Below are 19937 nucleotides of genomic sequence, written 5' to 3'. Positions count from 1 at the left end.
ATCCCTTAATATTTTAAAATGCTATTACCTGGCTTAATAAAAATCAGTAGTGTTTATCAGTGAGAAAAAAGGTGGAAGGCAAACCATAAACTTGGAGGAAATATTTACAAAACACATATTACTTACAAAGGATTAGTATCCAAAAAATATAAAATATGTAAGAATCAACAAAAAAAACCATTACAATAGGACACATGGCAAGTCTTAAAACAAAAATGACCAATAAACTTGTGAAAAATGCTAACTTCATTAGTAATTAAGGAAATCCTAATTAAAAACACAATTAGAGGGCTTCCCTGGTGGCGCAGTGGTTGAGAGTCCGCCTGCCGATGCAGGGGACACGGGTTCATGCCCCGGTCCGGGAAGATCCCACATGCCGCGGAGCGGCTGGGCCCATGAGCCATGGTCGCTGAGCCTGCGCATCCAGAGCCTGTTGCTCCGCGACGGGAGAGGCCACAACAGTGGGAGGCCCGCGTACCGCAAAAAAAACAAACAAAAAAAAACACAGATATCTTCCTAACCTACCATATAGGCAAAAAAATTATAAGCTTAAGAATTCCAAGAGTTGGTGAAGATGTGGGGTAATTGAAACTCATTAATATCCCCCAGCATTAGACTTTATCAGTTCATGAACAGTTGTATGTTCATCCCTTGCTGCAGTGAAAATAGACATCTACAGCTATGCAGACATGGAAGAAAATACAAAAAAAAACATGAATGAAAAAAGCAAGAAAATGCAAAAAAAAATCATGAATGAAAAAAGCAAGTATGATTCCATTTATATAAGGGCAAAAAACAGGTATAACTGAAAAGCCTCTTGTTTAGGGATACAATTACATTGGGTAAACTAAAACACAAAGTTTAGGGTAGCAGTTACTTGGAGGTGGGAAGTTAATGGACCTCAGAGGTATCTATGTCAGTGTGCAAGGATTTTATGAGGCTAGACTGAAAGTTTCATGAGGGCAGGGACCAGTATTTTCTCTTCTCCCTTTTATTTCCTGAGTGTAAGAAAACTTATGGCATGTTGTATGTTGTATGTGGTCAACAAACATTTATTGGCTAAATGAATGAATACATTGCCTTTGTAAACTGTAAAGCTATGCAAATCTAGACATTTTTATTATTATTTACTATAGTTTACGTTGTAGAATCATATAGAAGGTAATAAACTATAACAGTCAGTAAACACTGCTGAAAGTTTGATGTTAACCTGGCACTCTTCGGCAAAATTAATTAAAATTTTTAGTTTCTAAAAATGTGATAATTGCAATTGCATTTAAATTGCCACATGAGGCTGAAACATGAAATCTGACTTCAGGGGAACATAATTTGAGAGGCAAAGCCAAAAAAAAAGGAATGAAAACTTGAGTTGGCCAAAGTCTGCAAGTTCTACCACGTAAGTTTTTTTTTAGAAAATAGTTCACAAGTTGGAAGTTTGTGAAATGTGGTTAACATGGAAGTAATTGAGAGTGTTTGTGAACTCAAATGCCCCTCTACCAATGTGTCTCCAATTAAAAAAAGACATCAGATGAATTAAATGTTCATTATATTTGAAGTGTGGAATCAAGCCATAGAAGTCCATTGCACATTTGCCAGTTTTCTGATTTTTTGGCTCCATTATCCAATTGTCCTGCTGAGATGTTTGTATATTGTACGTGAAAAATATGTATTTGCATGTCCATTACACCAAAGTCATATAATCCACACTATATATTGCTCCCGGCTGTGTTTAATGGAATCTATCCAACGAGTGAGAAAAGTCTTCAAGTTACAAACAATATTCAAAGAGGACTTTTATCTCAACCAGATACTATGCTTTGTTCATGTTACTTAACGCAGGATATTTCCATATACATATAATTTGAGCCAGATCGCCAATAAGGAAGATGTGTTTAGAGGAAAAATTGCATGTTTTAGGGCCAAGATCATTATTGTATATTATTTTATTTATTTTTTGCTTATTTGCTTGTCACATCTCTGGAATTATGTCCAAATAACACTTTGAAGATAAAACTGCATGAAAGAAATTTGTTGAAAAAACATGATTTATTCTGGGAATGGGCAGCAAACACATATTAACAAGCTCTCCTTGTATTCACCTCACCAACTAATTCTGCATCGATCTCCTGTATGTATGTAGGAGACAATATGATGAAAGGTTAGAGAATTGCTTTATATTTCAGAAGACAGGCTTGTGTAAGAAAAAGCCAACATCTGAAGAAGGGTGTCTCTTCAAAGTTTGGTTTTCCTTCTGCACATACACAGAACAGTGTACTGTGCTATAACGTTTGTTTTTTTTTAATGGCAGCCACAGTTACTACCCATCAGGATTTACTTTAGGGCTTTGTATGTTCTATATAACATTTTTTAATCCCTATTATGTTTTAGGTAATATAAAATATGTATATATAAACAAATTTTACAAATTACTGTAGGGTTCAGCAAACTATATAAAGTTATATTAATATCTCTACATATTTTATATGCAAATGGTTTCTTGGAAAAGATTGTCATCTTTAAAAAGTAATGAATTCAGTCTTATGTTCATGATGCAAAATGAAGTAAAGAAATGAGTAGTTCACTCGCTGTGGGCGCTCAATCTGAGTAGATCACACTGTATCCAATATTTTAATCAAAATTATTTAGACAGGTTTAAATGACTGCTTTTTTGACTACACAGATAGACATATTTTTATAACTATTTCATAAATCAAACTTATTAATATTATTGCTTTATTTATTAGTAATATATCTATAAGAGGTCAAATACCTATTCAAAATGTGTATTTTTCAACAATAATTTGGTGTTTCAAATACTCAGAAGTCTGGTTTCAATCAGATGAACTATTGGGATAGTTGACCTATTTTGTGTCCTGTTTTGTACGGTGTGTTCAAAATCTTCCAGCCTATCCTAGTATTGACTGATAATATGTATTTTTCCAAATATCACCGACCTGTTAAATTGTTGACGTTCTTTTCAATAAAAAGATTTCTGTCTTTCAATTTTATTTACAGAGATTTAGATCTAGTCTAATCTGTTCAACCGGTTAATCATTGTCAGGTGCCAGATTCCAACTGGTTCTGAAAGTAACTGTATGGCTTTTCTTTCCATATTCCTTGAGCTAAATTTCTACTACTTATTTGAATGTTATTTAATATAGCTCATACATTTAAAATAAAACCACCAGGTAAAATGAGTTCCGGCTTAGTATGAAGAGGCTGTTAGCAAATTAGCATTACATATACAGATGGATGTGGCTCAACAACACTGATTTAGACAAAAGAAACAATGACTTGAACTGACATGTATCACCATGACTCAGACTCTAATGTATCTGTGAATAAATCCATATTTCAGCATGTTATCCAATTGCATTCACTACCTGTAGAAGGGGTTCTATCAGGAATCCCCATACTACTGTTTGAGAAAACAAAAGTCTGCTGTTAACTAGGTAATCAACTGGAAGGCATTTTAGCACATTAGGAGCAACTGAAAAGTAATACTAATAAATGCAAACTATATCACTTTGAAAAGGGACACCCTGAATATCACTTTTCAATATTTGAAAATTTGAATTTTGGGTGCCATACATTCAGGAAGAGGGAAAAAAAAAATCTTACACACACACAAATTCTAACATCCACCAATGTGTACATATTGATCTTTGTGTTGAGAGAATCTGAAGTAGAGTATTTTGGTGAACTTGAGACAGCTCTTTTGACCCTATGAACATGCTGATAAAACTATTTAGATTTAATCTGTGTGAAATATAACCACACCAGTACTGCTTTGTACTATCGGTGACACAAGTAAAGAGCAGCCCTCATCTTCCCCTAAACATAGATGACCACCCATTCCTCAGGTTCTCCCAGACTGGGCCTCACTAAGGCTGAACAACACGGTCAGAGGAACCTCACACCGGAGCCAGAGCAACAGGAGGGATGAGGCCAGACTGTCAACTCCAAGGCTCAGAGATTGCCTGGGGGACCAGGATATTATGACATTGGGCACAGACTGAAGCTGTCAACTGTGAACATTAGGCAGGAATAAACATAAGAGGCTGAAAACAATATGGTTGAACTTGTGGGGGGAAGGAGTCTCTGGGGTCAAAACAGTTATGCCAAAAGGACTGAGTCACAATGGCATGTATCTAAAAATTATTAAAAGGAATGTTTACAAGTATATTAATATATGTTTCTAATCTTGTTAGCAACATCCTTTTTTATAATGTCATCTTCTCCAAGCTAAAGTAGCCATAGAGAACCTAAGACAGTACCTAATACATGAGCAATTAGTTCTTAAATTAAAAAAAAAAACTCGCAATGATTTCATGCATTTCACTGAAATCTATTGCCTGGATAAATCTCATCTAAAGGACCTATCTAGTATCCCTTTTCCTCAGTCTTTTCTGGTCTCCTCTGTTGACTGATTCTAACCCCTATGTAATTCCAGCCATTTCTAAAGCCCCATATGTAATAATAAAAAGGGAGTAGAAATGAAGCCAAATTACCCCCAAATAATCCATGTCTAATATACAGGACAAATGCACCCTAAACCCCCGAAGTCAAAAAAAAGTAGCTTTAAAATTCAACCTAAATTCAGCTGTTGCAGGCAAAACTAAAAATTTTATTATTTTATAATTTCCAAAATCAACAGTCACAGTGTAGAAACTCTAAATCTGTTGTTGCAAGCAAAATACTGAAGTGCTCACTTTGTCATTTTCAGGAAAGGATACATATAATAAATATAACAAAATATACCTAATTAATCACAATAAAATATCCTTGAAATATGAATAACTTTATTCTGATTTTCAAATATTTACTATAATATATTTAGATAAAGACTTCTGGTGAAAAATATTCACAGCTACTATATATAAATCAAAACAGCTCTCAGTGGAAAAAAATGGTACTTTGATTAATAACGAACCTTGAAGCTCCAAGGATTTAAAATAATTTCTCCTGATCACATAGCTAATAACTCAAGTTCAAAACCAAGTTCAAATGTGTTTGACTCTAAAATTATGCTTTTTGGGATTCCCTGGTGGCGCAGTGGTTAAGAATCCGCCTGCCAATGCAGGGGACATGGGTTTGAGCCCTGGCCCGGGAAAATCCCACATGCTGCGGAGCAACGAAGCCCGTGTGCCACAACTACTGAGCCTGCCCTCTAGAGCCCGCGAGCCACAACTACTGAAGCCCGCGTGCCTAGAGCCCATGCTCCTCAACAAGAGAAGCCACTGCAATGAGAAGCCCGCGCACTGCAACGAAGAGTAGCCCCTGCTCGCCGCAACTAGAGAAAGCCCGCCCGCAGCAACGATGACCCAACACTGCCAAAAGTAAGTAAATAAATAAATAAAAATTGTTAAATAAATAAATAAATAAAATAAAAGTATGCTTTTCCCACTGTGGACAATGAAGATGTGACAGCTGCATCTTGGTCTCGGGGTCAGCGGTTAGGAATACATCAAGATAAGTACTGTCATCCTTTGTTTAGTATTTTGTCATCAACAGTTTCTTCCTAATATGTCAATATTCACATTTTGAACACAGCCAACTTATACTTAAGTCTACAATGAAACACTCTCAAATAGGGAATTGAAATTGTCAAAAAACTGCTTGCCACGAAAGCACATACATTTCCCAAGTTTCAGTTCCATGTTATACCTCCCATCAATTCCAATTTTTAAAAAAATTCTGAAAAAGAGTATATATATATATATATGTATAACTGAATCACTCTGCTATATACCTGCAACACTGTAAATCAACTATACTTCAATAAAAAAAAATTCTGACATAATCAAATAAATTTCTCAAATTAAATGTTTTGTTCATATCCAAAATGATTTGTATTTGAGTTTCTTGATATATTTACTTTTGGCCAAATCTGACTTCCCAAAGTAAAAAATAAAGCATTATTTCAAAGGTTCAAGGGACTTAAGCCTACCAGCATCCAACGGTCTGCAGTAAAAAATAAAAACTCATCCTTTTATCAATAATATTTAATAGTTTTATGCCTAAGCCCTAAGAATTCTGGATGATATTGAGTATATATGTAAATTGGCAAGGTGGAGATGATCATGAGAATCTAGCAATTGATAGACAGGGCAGCCTACCACTTGATGAAACCATCCAGGATGTGTTTGCCAAACAAGAAGGGATGGTAGGATCATGCACTGCTACTGTAAAATATCTTCTCTTCCTAATTTTAGTCTTTATCCTCTACCTCACAACTGCCACACACTCACATACCCAGAATAAGAAAAATTAACGCCACCTTCTAGAAGGAAACTTTCTTCCCTTTATTTTTAGGACATCTGTTCTGCATGGCTGTGATGGTGCCGTTGAACCACCCTTCTTCACCAGATTACATGTGAGGATTTGAATAGATGAACACTGGAGGGAACCAGCCCAGAGCACTCACTTGAATTATCCTTTAGCTTTTCAGGCAGTTCAAGTGCCTTTGAAAAGAGCAGGAATAAAAAGTGACTGCTGATTAAGCAGAGGTTGACATGGGAATAGGTTTGTCGATTGTTTGAAAGTCACACTGCATAGACGACAACTTTTAAAATGTAAATGCATGACACAAATACTGCATGACACAAAAGGATGAAAATGACTGAGATAACCACAAAGGACAGCTAAAGTTTTATTCTAGCAATAAAGAAAGATATATATCTGGTGTCAGAGAAAGATCATTTGAAGTATTTGGTAGGTGTTACCTTCAATTTAAAAATCTAAAATTAGTTTTAGTTCCTATAAAAATAGTTTCTTAGGTATTTTCAATTTCTAGACAAGATTTCCAAATATTTGCTTTGTCAGTTTAGTTTCCCTAAATAATTTTGAATAGGATAGAATGAAATACTATCTACTAAAAAAATCAGCTTTTCTGGTAGTTGATCAGTTCAATTTCCAGATGAAACAATACTCAAATTGTACATAATTCCATGCTGACCAATTTAATCAGAAGCCTCTCCCATACAATTTGGGGAACAGACACAAAGAAGCAGCTTTCTTGTTGGATAGGAAAGGAAAGGATTCATTACTAGTTGTCCAGTTGTCCTTTGATCAAGGTTGATTTTAGTCACTGTTTTACCTCTAATTATATTAATGGAAGAAGTAAATAATGGCCTCAACTCTAGTGGAAAAAAATTTAGTGCCTTCTTTCTTCAATCAACCAAAATAGTAACCAAAGAAGTCATGAAAATGAAAGTATTAACATAATCACAATTTATATTTTAAAATTAAAATACTTCTAGAAATAAAATACAGATAAATGAAAGAAAAGGAAGTAGAGTGAAATATTAAATGTATAGCAATCTAAAGGAGGAAAGACTACTTTAAACTCTACCTCAGAATTCCTCATTTTCAAATTGCCCTAAAAATAGCTTTCACTGTTGCCTAACTAGGCATATCTCCTGAATTTAAATTTTAGGGGAAAAAGGAAATAAGATAGATCTCCATAATCCAGATATCTGCAGCCCCTAGACCATTCTCACATGTTATTTATATTTTAGAAATAAATCAAATCAAAAATAGAATGCATTTTTTTTAAAGAATCATAAAAGCATTAACCAGCAGTGTAAAATGAACTGAATTATTTCTCAGGCAAGCTAAAGGAGGGGTCTATATTGCACAACTCATTACAAATAACCTTAAACTTCTGTATTAGGCATTTCTGTGTTTCAAATTTCCATCATGGCCAGGCTAACCAGTTTTTCTTTTTTTTACTACCCTCCTCACAACACCCATATAGCAGCTGTTTCTCCCTCTTCCATGTTTCTCCCATGAACTTCAAATCCCTAACTGTCTAGGTCCTCTGCACCAGCTACTTACCCACTCAAAGTCATAACTGGACTCAATGAAACAAGATGCCTTCTAGATAACAACCCAAACCCTGAGAAGGCTTTTTTTTTTTTAACATCTTTATTGGAGTATAATTGCTTTACAATGGTGTGTTAGTTTCTGCTTTATAACAAAGTGAATCAGTTATACATATACATATGTTCCCATATCTCTTCCCTCTTGCGTCTCCCTCCCTTCCACCCTCCCTATCCCACCCCTCTAGGTGGTCACAAACCACCTAGCTGATCTCCCTGTGCTATGTGGCTGCTTCCCACTAGCTAGCTATTTTACGTTTGGTAGTGTATATATGTCCATGCCACTCTCTCACTTCGTCCCAGCTTACCCTTCCCCCTCCCCATATCCTCAAGTCCATGCTCTAGTAGGTCTGTGTCTTTATTCCCATCTGACCTCTAGGTACTTTTTTTTTTTCCCTTAGATTCCATATATATGTGTTAGCATACGGCATTTGTTTTTCTCTTTCTGACTTACTTCAAAAAATATGGAACGCTTCACGAATTTGCATGTCATCCTTGCACAGGGGCCATGCTAATCTTCTCTGTATCGTTCCAATTTTAGTATATGTGCTGCCGAAGCGAGCACCTGAGAAGGCATTTACATAATCTTTGGTTATTTTCCCATGCCCCTTATAGTCTCATCTCTCTCTAGACATCTTCTAGATTAAATTATATAAGCAAAAACAGTCAACAACAACAAAAAATGGTGAATGATTTTTTTTCCATCATTTTACAGAAGTTTGCAAACAGAGTTCTCATCTTTAAAATCAGTGGTAAAATGTAACTGTAAAGATTATGATCAGAGACTATTTAAATGGGTATTTGACTAAATCTCAGATAAATGGAGAAATCTAAATCAAAGGGGACTCAAATGTCTCTTCCCTATACCTCTTATATGTTATCTCAAACATATTCCTCTCATTTTCAGTTCCTCAGGGAACTGAATCATGTCCTGAACAATTGAAAGAGAGGAGAATAATATATTCCTTAAAACAATGCTAGGTGCTACAGTGATAAACACTGAAACCTCAAAGGCTTAGCAAAACAAGTATATTTCTTGCTCATGTCACCATCCCCCTGTGAATTTTTTCTTGCTCATGTCACCATCCCCCTATGAATTTCTTGCTTGTGTATATTTCTTGCTCATGTCAGCATCCCCCTGTGAATTTTCCTAGTTAAGATGCCTTCATCATGATCTTTCTGGTATCAAACCTCCTTTCATCTTGTGGCTGCATCCTCCTCTTCAGCCAATGGATGAGTAAAGAGATGCAGAGAAGACACATTTGCTTCTTACCCACACATCCCTTTTACTCACATTCCACAGAGGGCAATTAGTCATATGCTCCCAGCTAGAATTAAGGTAAGGAGGGCTGAGGTTCAAGTTCCTGATGTGACAGCCAGTTCTCAGCAAAAAAATCTACACGATGGAAGAAAAGCATTAATCTTTAGTAGAAAGTTTGCCATCTCTTCTGCATAATAAGTATATGCATAGACACTGCAATGGTGGTGATTAAATAGATTCATTTTGCTCATATGGGTTGAAACAAACAATATATGGCTACAAGTTAGCAAATAAACAGCAGAAAAGGAACATTATTTGAAATAAGGATGTCATGGATCAAGTTAACCTATAATTAGAGAACAAAAATATGAAGACCCATCTGAGTGGTCCCAACTATAGTTATATAACAGTGAATGCTGCTTTTCACTAAAAATTGTATCTTGCATAATATTCAGTTTATATCACCCTTCTCACTGTTTCAATTCTTCACAGTTCATATCAGTGAAGAATTGGCCAGCTGTTTGCTGGAAAGCATGTGGTGATATTACTGTTGGGGGGAGGGAGAGGGGAGGGGGAGGGGAGGGGGAGGGGGATAGAGAACACTTGCCTGGGTGGTGCTTATGTGCCAAACATTGTTATTTGTACTTCATATACAAACTCTTTTACCACAATCTCATAAACTAGGAATTATGTTAGCCCATTTCTCAAATGAGAAATCTGAAATTAACTGAAAATCAAAATTTCAAGATAATATAGTCTCTAAATGGCAAAGCTGGAATTTAAACTCAAGAAGTTTGGCTCCAGAGCCCAAGCTTTTCACCACTATAACATATTCTCTCTCTCTCTCTCTCTCTCTCTCTCTCTCTCTCAAATGAACCAGTTTTATCTTTAAAACTTGCCTTTTCCCCTGAGGGCTCCATTTTCATTGGATCAAATGCAAACAGTGCCTATAAGAATTATCACACCTATAGTATCCGTACTTTTACCTATCTCTTTTAATAAAATCCTACTCCATTATTTCAACTCAATTCTTAATAATAAATTGATGTGTGAAAAAGAACAAAAACTGTTGCCATTATAGGTTTATATTAAGGAAAGAACCGAGTGTGGCAGAGGAGGAAGTGATGTTCTGAAAATAGAGGAAAGTTATTTATTTGCTGGAAATTATTACAATGAGAGGGGAAAGGCTTTCCAGACATCTCCTTTAGCAATCTCTAACTAATTTTTCTCATAGAAATTTTATAAAGTACAATTTTAAAAAGTTACAGTTTTTAATACAATTTTTCTCGACACAGAACAGAAGGGAGATTCTTCATCTGATAGAGTATCTACAAAATCTTACAGTAAGCAATACTTAATGTTGAAGTACTGAAAGCTTCCTTTCAAGATTAAGATCAATCATGTAAAATCTGTTATAACCATTTCTGTTCAGCTGAGGTCCTAGCTAGTGTAAAAAGGCAAGACAAGGAAATAATAAGTTATATGGATGAAAAGGGAGAAATAAATCTACAATTATTATCTATTTCTACATGCTTTTCTGAGTAGAAACTTCAAGTCTTCAGAAAATGATAATTTAAAAGTAAGCTGAGCAATATATCTGAATATGACACTAAAATGAATTGTATTTATACACAGCTAAAATAAAAAGTAGAAAATGAATTATTTTAAAAGGTATATTTTAGAATGGCATCAAAAAACAAACATCTGGGCTTCCCTGGTGGTGCAGTGGTTGAGAGTCCGCCTGCCGATGCAGGGGACACGGGTTCGTGCCCCGGTTCGGGAAGATCCCACGTGCCGCGGAGCGGCTGGGCCCGTGAGCCGTGGCCGATGAGCCTGCGTTTCCGGAGCCTGTGCTCCGCAGCGGGCAGGGTCGCAGAGGTGAGAGGCCCGCGTACCGCAAAAAAAAAAAAAAAAAAAATACATCTAATGAAATATGTGCCAAAATTTTATACTGAAAATGTAGAAACATGAAAGATATTAAAGATGACCTAAATAAATGGAAGGCTATTTCATGTCTGTGAATTGAAAGTTCCAACAATGTAAATGTGTCAATCATGCACCAATTGAAATATAGATTCAATGCACTCCCAATCAAATCCCAACAGTTTTTTTCTTTTTTTAATGGAAATTGACAGGTTGGTGCTAAAATTTACATGTAAATGCAAAAGATTAAACCTATTTAAGGCAAACTGAAGAAGAAAAAAATCTGGAGGAGTTACATTATCAAATATAAAGCCCTATTATAAACTACATCAGTTAATAAAGTGTGGTTTGTTGCAAGAACAGACGAGCCACTGGAGCGTAACAGAGCTCAGAAAGGCCCACACACAGAAGTGGTGAACTTGTATTGTGTCAACATAGCTAAACTGGAGCTGTCTACCAGAGTTTCCCTCCCTGCGTATTTCCAAGTTGAGTGGGCCACAGAGGCATTTTGCAAGAGATCTGGAACCCGGTGGTGAAGCAGCAGGCACATTATTTTTTCATAAGGTCAGCACAAAGTACAGGTGCTGTTGCACCTCACCCACTGTCGCCTAAGTGGCAGCACACTCAGTGTGGGGCAGCAGCTGGGCCTGCAGCTCCCCCCACTCCCTCCTTCAGCTTTCCTGACACCTGGGCCAAGGGCACGTTAGCTCCATATGAAAGGCATTCACTTCTGCAGATCACCCATCTCTGTAGCTGAGGACGTGGAGGTAGAGGGAGACTGGCATGGGTTTCAGATCATCCTCACAGGATCCAAGTTCATGTGACTTTCCCCACTACATGTCCGTATTTCCTGAGTGCCTGCTCAGGATCAGAAACAGAAGCAGTAGCCTCATATAACTGTTTAACCAGCCTTCAAAATTGCATAAGGGCAAATCTATATAATACATCTTTATGTATATGTATATCTTCTAGTGGTTCTGCTTCTCTGATTGAATCCTAATTGATGCTTCCTTGATTTATGACAACAGCAATACCATAGTGCAGTGAGAGAAAAATAAATTTTTTTCAGTAAGCTGTGCTAAATCATATGGATATCCTATGGGGGAAGAAACAAATTTTGACTATCACAAATCAATTCCAAAGGAATTTTAGGTTTAAATTAATATATATATGCATATATATAACAACTGATAAATTGACCTATTTTAAAATTTAGTACTTTGGTTGCAAAAGACATTGTAAAGAGTCTAAATGCAAACAGCTTAGTAGGAAAAGGTAATTGCAACGTATATATCAAAGGACTTATATCCAGAACTTATAATGTAGCCCTACATAGCAATAAGAAAAAGGCAACACTGCAAAGGAAACATGGGCCAAAGAAATGAATGCACTCATCAAAAAAAATATTCAAATGTCCAATAAGCATATGAAAGGGTGCTCGACTTTTTTAGACATCTGAAAAAAAAAATTGGAAACAACCCAACAGCTCATCACAGTACAATAAATAGTAATTTCTGGTGTATGAATACATGGAATTATATACAATAATGAAATCAAACAAACTACAACTACACATAACAAAATGGACACACAAACATCACATTGATTAAAAAACTCCAGCTAAAACAGAGTACATATTTAGTGATTCCATTTATATGAATTTCACAAACGAAGAGAAAATGAAGGGGCTAATCCTGAAAAAGGATACAAGTGAGCTTCTGGAGGGTTGTTAATATTATATTTCTTTACCTGATTACTGGTTACATGCATGTATTTCTAAAAATTCATCAAGGTATATACACTTAGGATTTATGTAATTTTATGTATGTATGTGGTACTTAAAAGTTTATGTTAAAAAATAATACCATTTATTAAGCATAATTACAGATCATTGCTTTGTCTAAGGTCAAACGCCTAGTGCTCTCAGAGCCAGGACAACATCAGTAGTCTGAGCCCACTGCCCATACTCTCAAACACTATGACATCCTGTCCCATCTAATTAATAACCAAAAGATTTTTTTCATGAGTAGAGACTCAATATCCATTATAAAACATAATTTCTTTAGAAATATCTGCTCCGTTTTCTAAGAAATCAACATAAAATAGAATTTAGAATAAAATCTGATCCTAAGTTGGGAACCACTGGCTTCAAAATTTTTTAATAGAGTTAAATATAGAATTACTGTTTAGGGCAACAAGATAGTAATAATAGCAAATACTAGGAGGAAACAAAATACATATTTTCAACCACAAAATTTGGAATAGCCTAAAATGACATTTTCATAAGTTTCCTATTCTTTGAGTGTTATCCAAGTAACAAATATATTTTATGCTATCTCACGATGGAAAAATATAGGGATTTGACTCAAAAACACTGGATAAATCTGAAAGCTAAATGGTCACACACCAGATCAGCATTCCAAGAAACTTTGGAAATTAATGTGTTTAAGAATTCAAAGAGTGTTTTGGATTAAAGGAGATCACAGTTACTGATGTGTTGAGAGGTTCATTTGAGGTTTTTAGAAGATTTTGAGCCAAGTTTATTTTTTGAAAGTGTCTAAAAGCTTCCTTTCCTCTGAAACTCTGCTGAATCTTTCAAAAACATAACCATCGCCCAACTGAAAAATAAATGTCTCAGTATAAAAACAACTTATATTTCCTTCATTCATCCAATCATTCATTCAGCCATCTGTCAATCCCATTCTAACTGCCAGGTACTGTATTAAGAGCTGGACACAAAGGGATACACAAAACACAGGTGCTTGACATGAAGCACTTCCCAACTTAAGAAGATTAGCACTCTGACATAATATGAAGAGTTACAGCTGAAAACCAAAAGTGTTGAATACCATGATCTAAAACATAATTTCTTGAGAGGCACATTATCATAGTAGCTACCATTTATTGAGTGCTTGCTATGTGTCAAACATAGAAACAGATTCCAATAGATTAAGCGAAGTATCCAGTGTTGCCAAGCTAGCAAATCCAGCTTAAGCTGTGTGTGTTCACACCCCTTTATCTAGACTGTTACACTAAATTAACCGTGAGATCCTCTAAAACATGGAATACGGTGGCTAGAAAACAACTTCCAAGTAGCTGCTAGAGATGATAACACAGGAATGTATATCTCAGTATGAGAATTACACTGTAGTTTTGACTAGAAAGAACTATCCTGTTTTATGATGTGGCTGTTTATCCTTCACATTCTCATTAAGTTCCTAGAGGACTATTTCACCTGGATTCATACCATCTAGATTTATGTATCGAGTCTAAAAGTTAAATGACTAATTTAATTCAAAATGTTACCTTTCAATAGAAAAAGCTTTCCACCATGCCCTGCTGTTCAATCAAACTGCATCCTGTGTCAGCATGTGGAACTGTGACTGTGCTCAGGTTTCCCGGCAGCCCGAGGTCAAGGCGGTCGGTAAGGAAGATCGTTCCCCTTCAGCTTTGGTCCACCCACCCCCATTCTGGGCTCTCGGGTGCCCCCATTTACAAGGCTGAATACCCAACAACAGAACCTCATTACCGCAGATGCAGCCCTTCACAAGGGGGCATGGGTCACATTAGCTCCTTTGTTCTGGGAACTTTCTAAAACATTCGGTCTCTTTCAATTTCCCCCATCTTTCTCCTTGGCGTGCCCTCCCTCTTCCTTCTGCAAATCCACCCTTTTCTGCCCTGATGCGCTTCCCCTGTTGTGCTGCTTTCCCTGCAAAACAAAACTCAGCAAGTAGGCACTTGGTAAAAAATTCTAATGGTTGTTTGAGCTACATATGATGCCGTGCAAAGCAGATGGGAAATTCGCAACTGCCTCCTGCTAAGAGGACCACAGACATCTCTTGTCAGTGTCCTAACCGACACAATAGACCTTATTAAGATCTCTAGGTGCTGGAAAGACTACTCCAGAGGGACACTAGTATGGATTCTTACCATCCCGCGAGAGGACTACTCTCATGGATAAGTGGGGTACACACCATCGGCACAATATGACGAAGTTACAGAAGCATCTGCCTTCTCTGAATTCCTCACGCTGCTTCTTCTTGATGCGTGCATACGATTGATGGAGAGTTAAGCTCCTCTGATGATGTTGCTCTCAGGAGCCATCATAAAATCGAGCATGGCCTGTTTCCATGAGGCTTTTCCTACCTCACTTTTATACCACAGTCTTTTCTGATAGAAACTATAATATTTCTGCTTATGTATATGTGTATTCATGCTCCCCATCCTGCAACTTAATGTCATGAGCAGCCATTGTCATCAGTCCACCCCAGTGAGATCACCAAATCACACTGTGGGAATAACCTCTCAAAGATGGAAAAGAATTAAACATGCTCTTTAAAACATCAGAAAGGCAAAAAAAAACTATGTTTAAATATAGTTACAATATCATGTGTCTACCTACACCAGCAATGCCTGCCTAAGTCTAAACTCCTGAGGAGCAGGACATTATATAAATAAGGAAACGTAGCAGCTAAACACAGGCTTGTGTCCAAGATACAGAAAAGTGAACACCTTAAATATGTAATGAAACAGCATAATTACTTGTTTCTCAGCCAGTATCTACTCTTGCATAGCTATCGCATGTTCCTAACTCAAATCTCCCTAGTGATACACAGAGAGAAATGAAATTAATTATTGGACGACAAGGATGAAAGATGAATTTGAGATTTTCAGAGGCAATTTTATTACTGTTTCTTTGCATTGTTAATTAATTGCTTGGTAGTCAATGATTTTCCTACTTAAAAAAATTAAGTTAGCAAAAATCTCTCAAATCTTGTGCTTTTTTTTTTTGTTTTCAAGAAAGAAAGTGATACATCTTAAATTTTCTTTAAAAAATACAGCATGGGCTCCAAACAAAGATCTCCCTTTGTTATTTTCTCCCATTCCCCAATTTATGTTCCAAATGTCCCTTATAACTTGATACATTTACATGTAAAGTAAATATTTGAAACTATTTTTATGTCATTTTAATAGGCATCAGTAAGTGGTCTTTGTGAAAAGATAATTTGAAAGAAAAGTCTCATAATGTTCCTCTTCATATAATACTTTCAGAGTTACATTAAACAGCTGAAAGCAGAAGATACTGAAGCTGAGAAAGTCTCTATGTAGTTACAATGAATAGAGAAGATGTAGCGTATGTAACAGGGTTTGAACTATTTAGGGAGCAAAGTTTTTATCAGTTTCTTTCAAATGGCAAACTTAATTTGTGAGTAATTTTTGCTTTTCATGTACAGCAAGTAATAATTTCCTGTACTTCTAAGCTGATCCTGAATATATCTGTAAAGTTTATATTCTGTGATGAGACAAATGTCCTGTGAAATCAGGATTTTCCTTCACACTTTCTGATGTTGGGTTGCCTTGATTGGACCAAAATAAATAAATAAATAAGGAGCTGTCGATCTGTTTTCTTTTCAGGTCTTCTTCTGTTCCTTTTGAAATTAGTTACAGCCTGCTTTTTGTAGCGTTGTAAGCAGCCTGACCTAATTTAATTACCGTGACTTGTGTGGTTTAAAGATAAATACTTTTATTCAGCCTGTCTACTTTGTGTATGTTTCCCTCCCTTTCATACAACCCACTATATTTTAGCATTCAACACCCTTGTTACTTCTTTCTTTATTGGGCTAACACAGAGTTAGTTTTCATAGTGGTGACTATATTCACAAGTTTTCTTTGATGCCACGTTTGCTTTTTCCCTGCTTTGCTGTATCTGTGTCTGTGCCGGGAATTGTGGGCCTTTGTGGGATCCAGACTAAACATTCTTTGACTTGAATCACGGAGCATCACTACTGTATGTGTCTCCGGGCAGACCCAATTGCTCTAATTTAGAAACAGAAGGGGCAAAAAGGAGAGTGAAAGGAACATGGCAGGGACTTGGGGTTTAGAAACACTGTATTGAAAAATTTCAGTCCACAGAATGTACTACCAGGCCCAGGAAAACATTAGACATTCACTCAAGCTATTTAAAATGGAAAACCTATTTCTGTTATTTCAGACTCACTGCAAGTCTTGTAAAGGGAACGCTTACCATTTTACTGGTGCTTTCTTCCTGAGTAAAGGAGCCATGCAGAAAGATTTTTCACAGTAAAAAGATGGCAAACTGTGGCTATGGAGCTACATGCTCTAATAAAAAGAACATCATTATAACAAGGGCAGTGAATAACCAGCATTGGGGTCTCACAAGGGAGTGTTTAGACTGATTGGAGTTAATCTATTAACCTCCTTGTGCTCATTTGATATGTACCATCTGAGAGAGCCTTTTATTTTTCACAGAAAGGAACATATGCTGAATACTTATGGGGAATAAAACCAAGTGTAAAATCAGATCTGAGTACTGAACAGATTGTGTCTTGCTACAGGTGTTGTGTAGCCCTTTGCCCGCCCCTACAGACCCTCCTCTTAAAAAAGGTTCCCACAGCACAGTGCCTTTGCAAATTGTCCCACAGAAAACGTGAATGGGGCCTATTCGGCCACATGCAACGCTATCTGAAATGGCACAAAAACCTGCTGTTCCACAAAACAGACCATTCTATTAAAAAAAAAAAAAAACTCAGAGAAAAAGAAATTCACGAATGCTGTTACCCTTCACAAACTCTGGTTTGCTTGGGTACATGAAAAGAGATTTTTATCTTGCAAATGAAGTAAAAAAAAATAATTACGAAGACATCATTAAGAAAAAAGTTCTATTTGAACTGTACAAATAATATTGTACCTTAAACAAACAGAAGGAGGCTTTTTTGTAAATGCCAAAAGCCAAAACCCTGCAGAGTAGCAATGAAACAGTTTTCATTACCTCAGTTTTCACAATGCATCAAAATTGCCAAGAAAACTGTTTTCTGCCACATTGGTCTTTAGATAGTGACAAATCCCTTTAAACTAATCTTTAGCCAGATAATACTGAGCATAAATGTAATAAAACAATGCCAAAAGTCCCACCACAAGAGGTCACATTTTATAACAAATTAATTAGTATGTTCATGTTACATTTAATTTGGGGAAGCAGATATCTCTGCAGCATCTTAAGCAGTTTACGGTTAATAGTGAATTTTCCTCAACCCTCTATTACCTACAGCTTCTTTGTTCACTAGTCAAAGATGTAGAAAACTTGCTTTCTGAGTTAATAGCAGTGATGTGAATCACACAAAGTACAGCAGGATCCTGGTACCAACCAAAGATAGCAAATATTACCACCAAAGAAGGGGCTACTTTCTGGTGCTATAATCCCCTTGGACATAAAGGGAACAGAGACTACGTATATGGAATTCACAAAACTGCAGAAAGAAGCTTATACTTAGATAGAAGATACCAAGCTACATAAATTTTGAACTGCACACAGTTTGAGATAAAAGCACATGATTTTTGATGGTGACTACCAATCAATTCAAATTTAACTATGTAACTCAGCCAAAACTTAAATATTGATAAGCTATTACTTATTCATTAATTTTTCCAATTTGTGACAAACTTCAGAAGGTCTACCCACAGGTTTAAGATAATATATAGATAAATTAGCACTAGCACTACAAAAAAGAGAAGTAAATACAGGAAGATTAGAATAAAGATATCTTAATTATTGCTAGAATATACAGAAAGAGACTATAACTATCTCAACAAAATTCTTTCCCTGAAATTTATATGAAATACCATATAGGAGAATTCTAAAACAAAGATATGAAGGGTAAATTCTGAACTAATGAATATTAAAATATAACAAAGCTAGAGCAATTAAGTGTTCAGTATTGATGTAGAGATAAATGGTCTAAACAGTAAAAATAAAAATTAGTTCAAAAACAGAATCAACTATATATAAAACTTGGTTTATAAAAATTGGTAAAATTTCAAACAGTAGAAAAAATACATTATTCAATAAATGATATTGGGATAGCTGGCTAATCTTTGCGGAAAAAATAAATTGAATCCCTACATCACTCCCTTCAGCAAAATTAATTCCAGGTGGATAAAGAACTTAAAATCTAAAGAAAAGAGAAAATAACCCTTGAAACACAGGAAGAAAATGTGCATTTTAAAATAATCTTGGGCTTCCCTGGTGGCGCAGTGGTTAAGAATTTGCCTGCCAATGAAGGCGACGCGGGTTTGAGCCGTGGTCCGGAAGATCCCGCATGCCGTGGAACAACAAAGCCCATGTGCCACAACTACTGAGCCTGTGCTCTAGAGCCCGCGAGCCACAACTACTGAACCCATGTGCCACAACTACTGAAGCCCACATGCCTAGAGCCCGTGCTCCGCAACAAGAGAAGCCACCGCAGTGAGACGCCCACGCACTGCAATGAAGAGTAGCCCCCACTCACCGCAACTAGAGAAACCCCACGCGCAGCAACGAAGACCCAACTCAGCCAAAAATAAATAAATAAGATAAATAAATTTATTTTTAAAAACATCTTGGCATGGGGAAATCCTTTTTAAGCAAGACTAAAAACCAGAAATACTAGAAAAGAATATTGATCATGGTGACCTCATAACTGTGAAATGCCATAAAGTTAAAACATATTTTAAAATTTAGGAGAAAATATTACAAAATAAATGGGGAAAAGGGAGGTTTTAATATCTGAAGCATACAAGAGCATTTGCAATAAGAAAAAGTGAATATTTCGGGGCTCCCCTGGTGGCGCAGTGGTTGGGGGTCTGCCTGCCGATGCAGGGGACATGGGTTCGTGCCCTGGTCCGGGAGGGTCCCACATGCTGCGGAGCGGCTGGGCCCGTGAGCCATGGCCGCTGAGCCTGCACGTCCAGAGCCTGTGCTCTGAAATGGGAGAGGCTGCAGCGGTGAGAGGCCCGTGTACCGCAAAAAAACAAAAAAAAAAAAAGAAAAAGTGAATATTTCAAGAGAAAATTAAAGGAAGCACATCGTCAAT

General features: G+C 36.5%; 1 non-coding gene across 1 annotated transcript; it reads right to left on the bottom strand.

The window, feature by feature from the left end:
• Window positions 1-8341: 8341 nt before the first annotated feature.
• LOC132520141 (U6 spliceosomal RNA) lies at window positions 8342-8448 on the bottom strand. The gene has a single exon (XR_009540501.1). It is a non-coding gene; the product is annotated as a U6 spliceosomal RNA (small nuclear RNA).
• Window positions 8449-19937: the final 11489 nt, after the last annotated feature.

This window comes from Lagenorhynchus albirostris, chromosome 4 (assembly GCF_949774975.1).
Source record: "Lagenorhynchus albirostris chromosome 4, mLagAlb1.1, whole genome shotgun sequence".
Classification (NCBI taxonomy): Eukaryota; Metazoa; Chordata; class Mammalia; order Artiodactyla; family Delphinidae; genus Lagenorhynchus; species Lagenorhynchus albirostris.
Note: the sequence above shows the minus strand (reverse complement) of the source record. Positions and strands in the feature narration are given on the sequence as shown.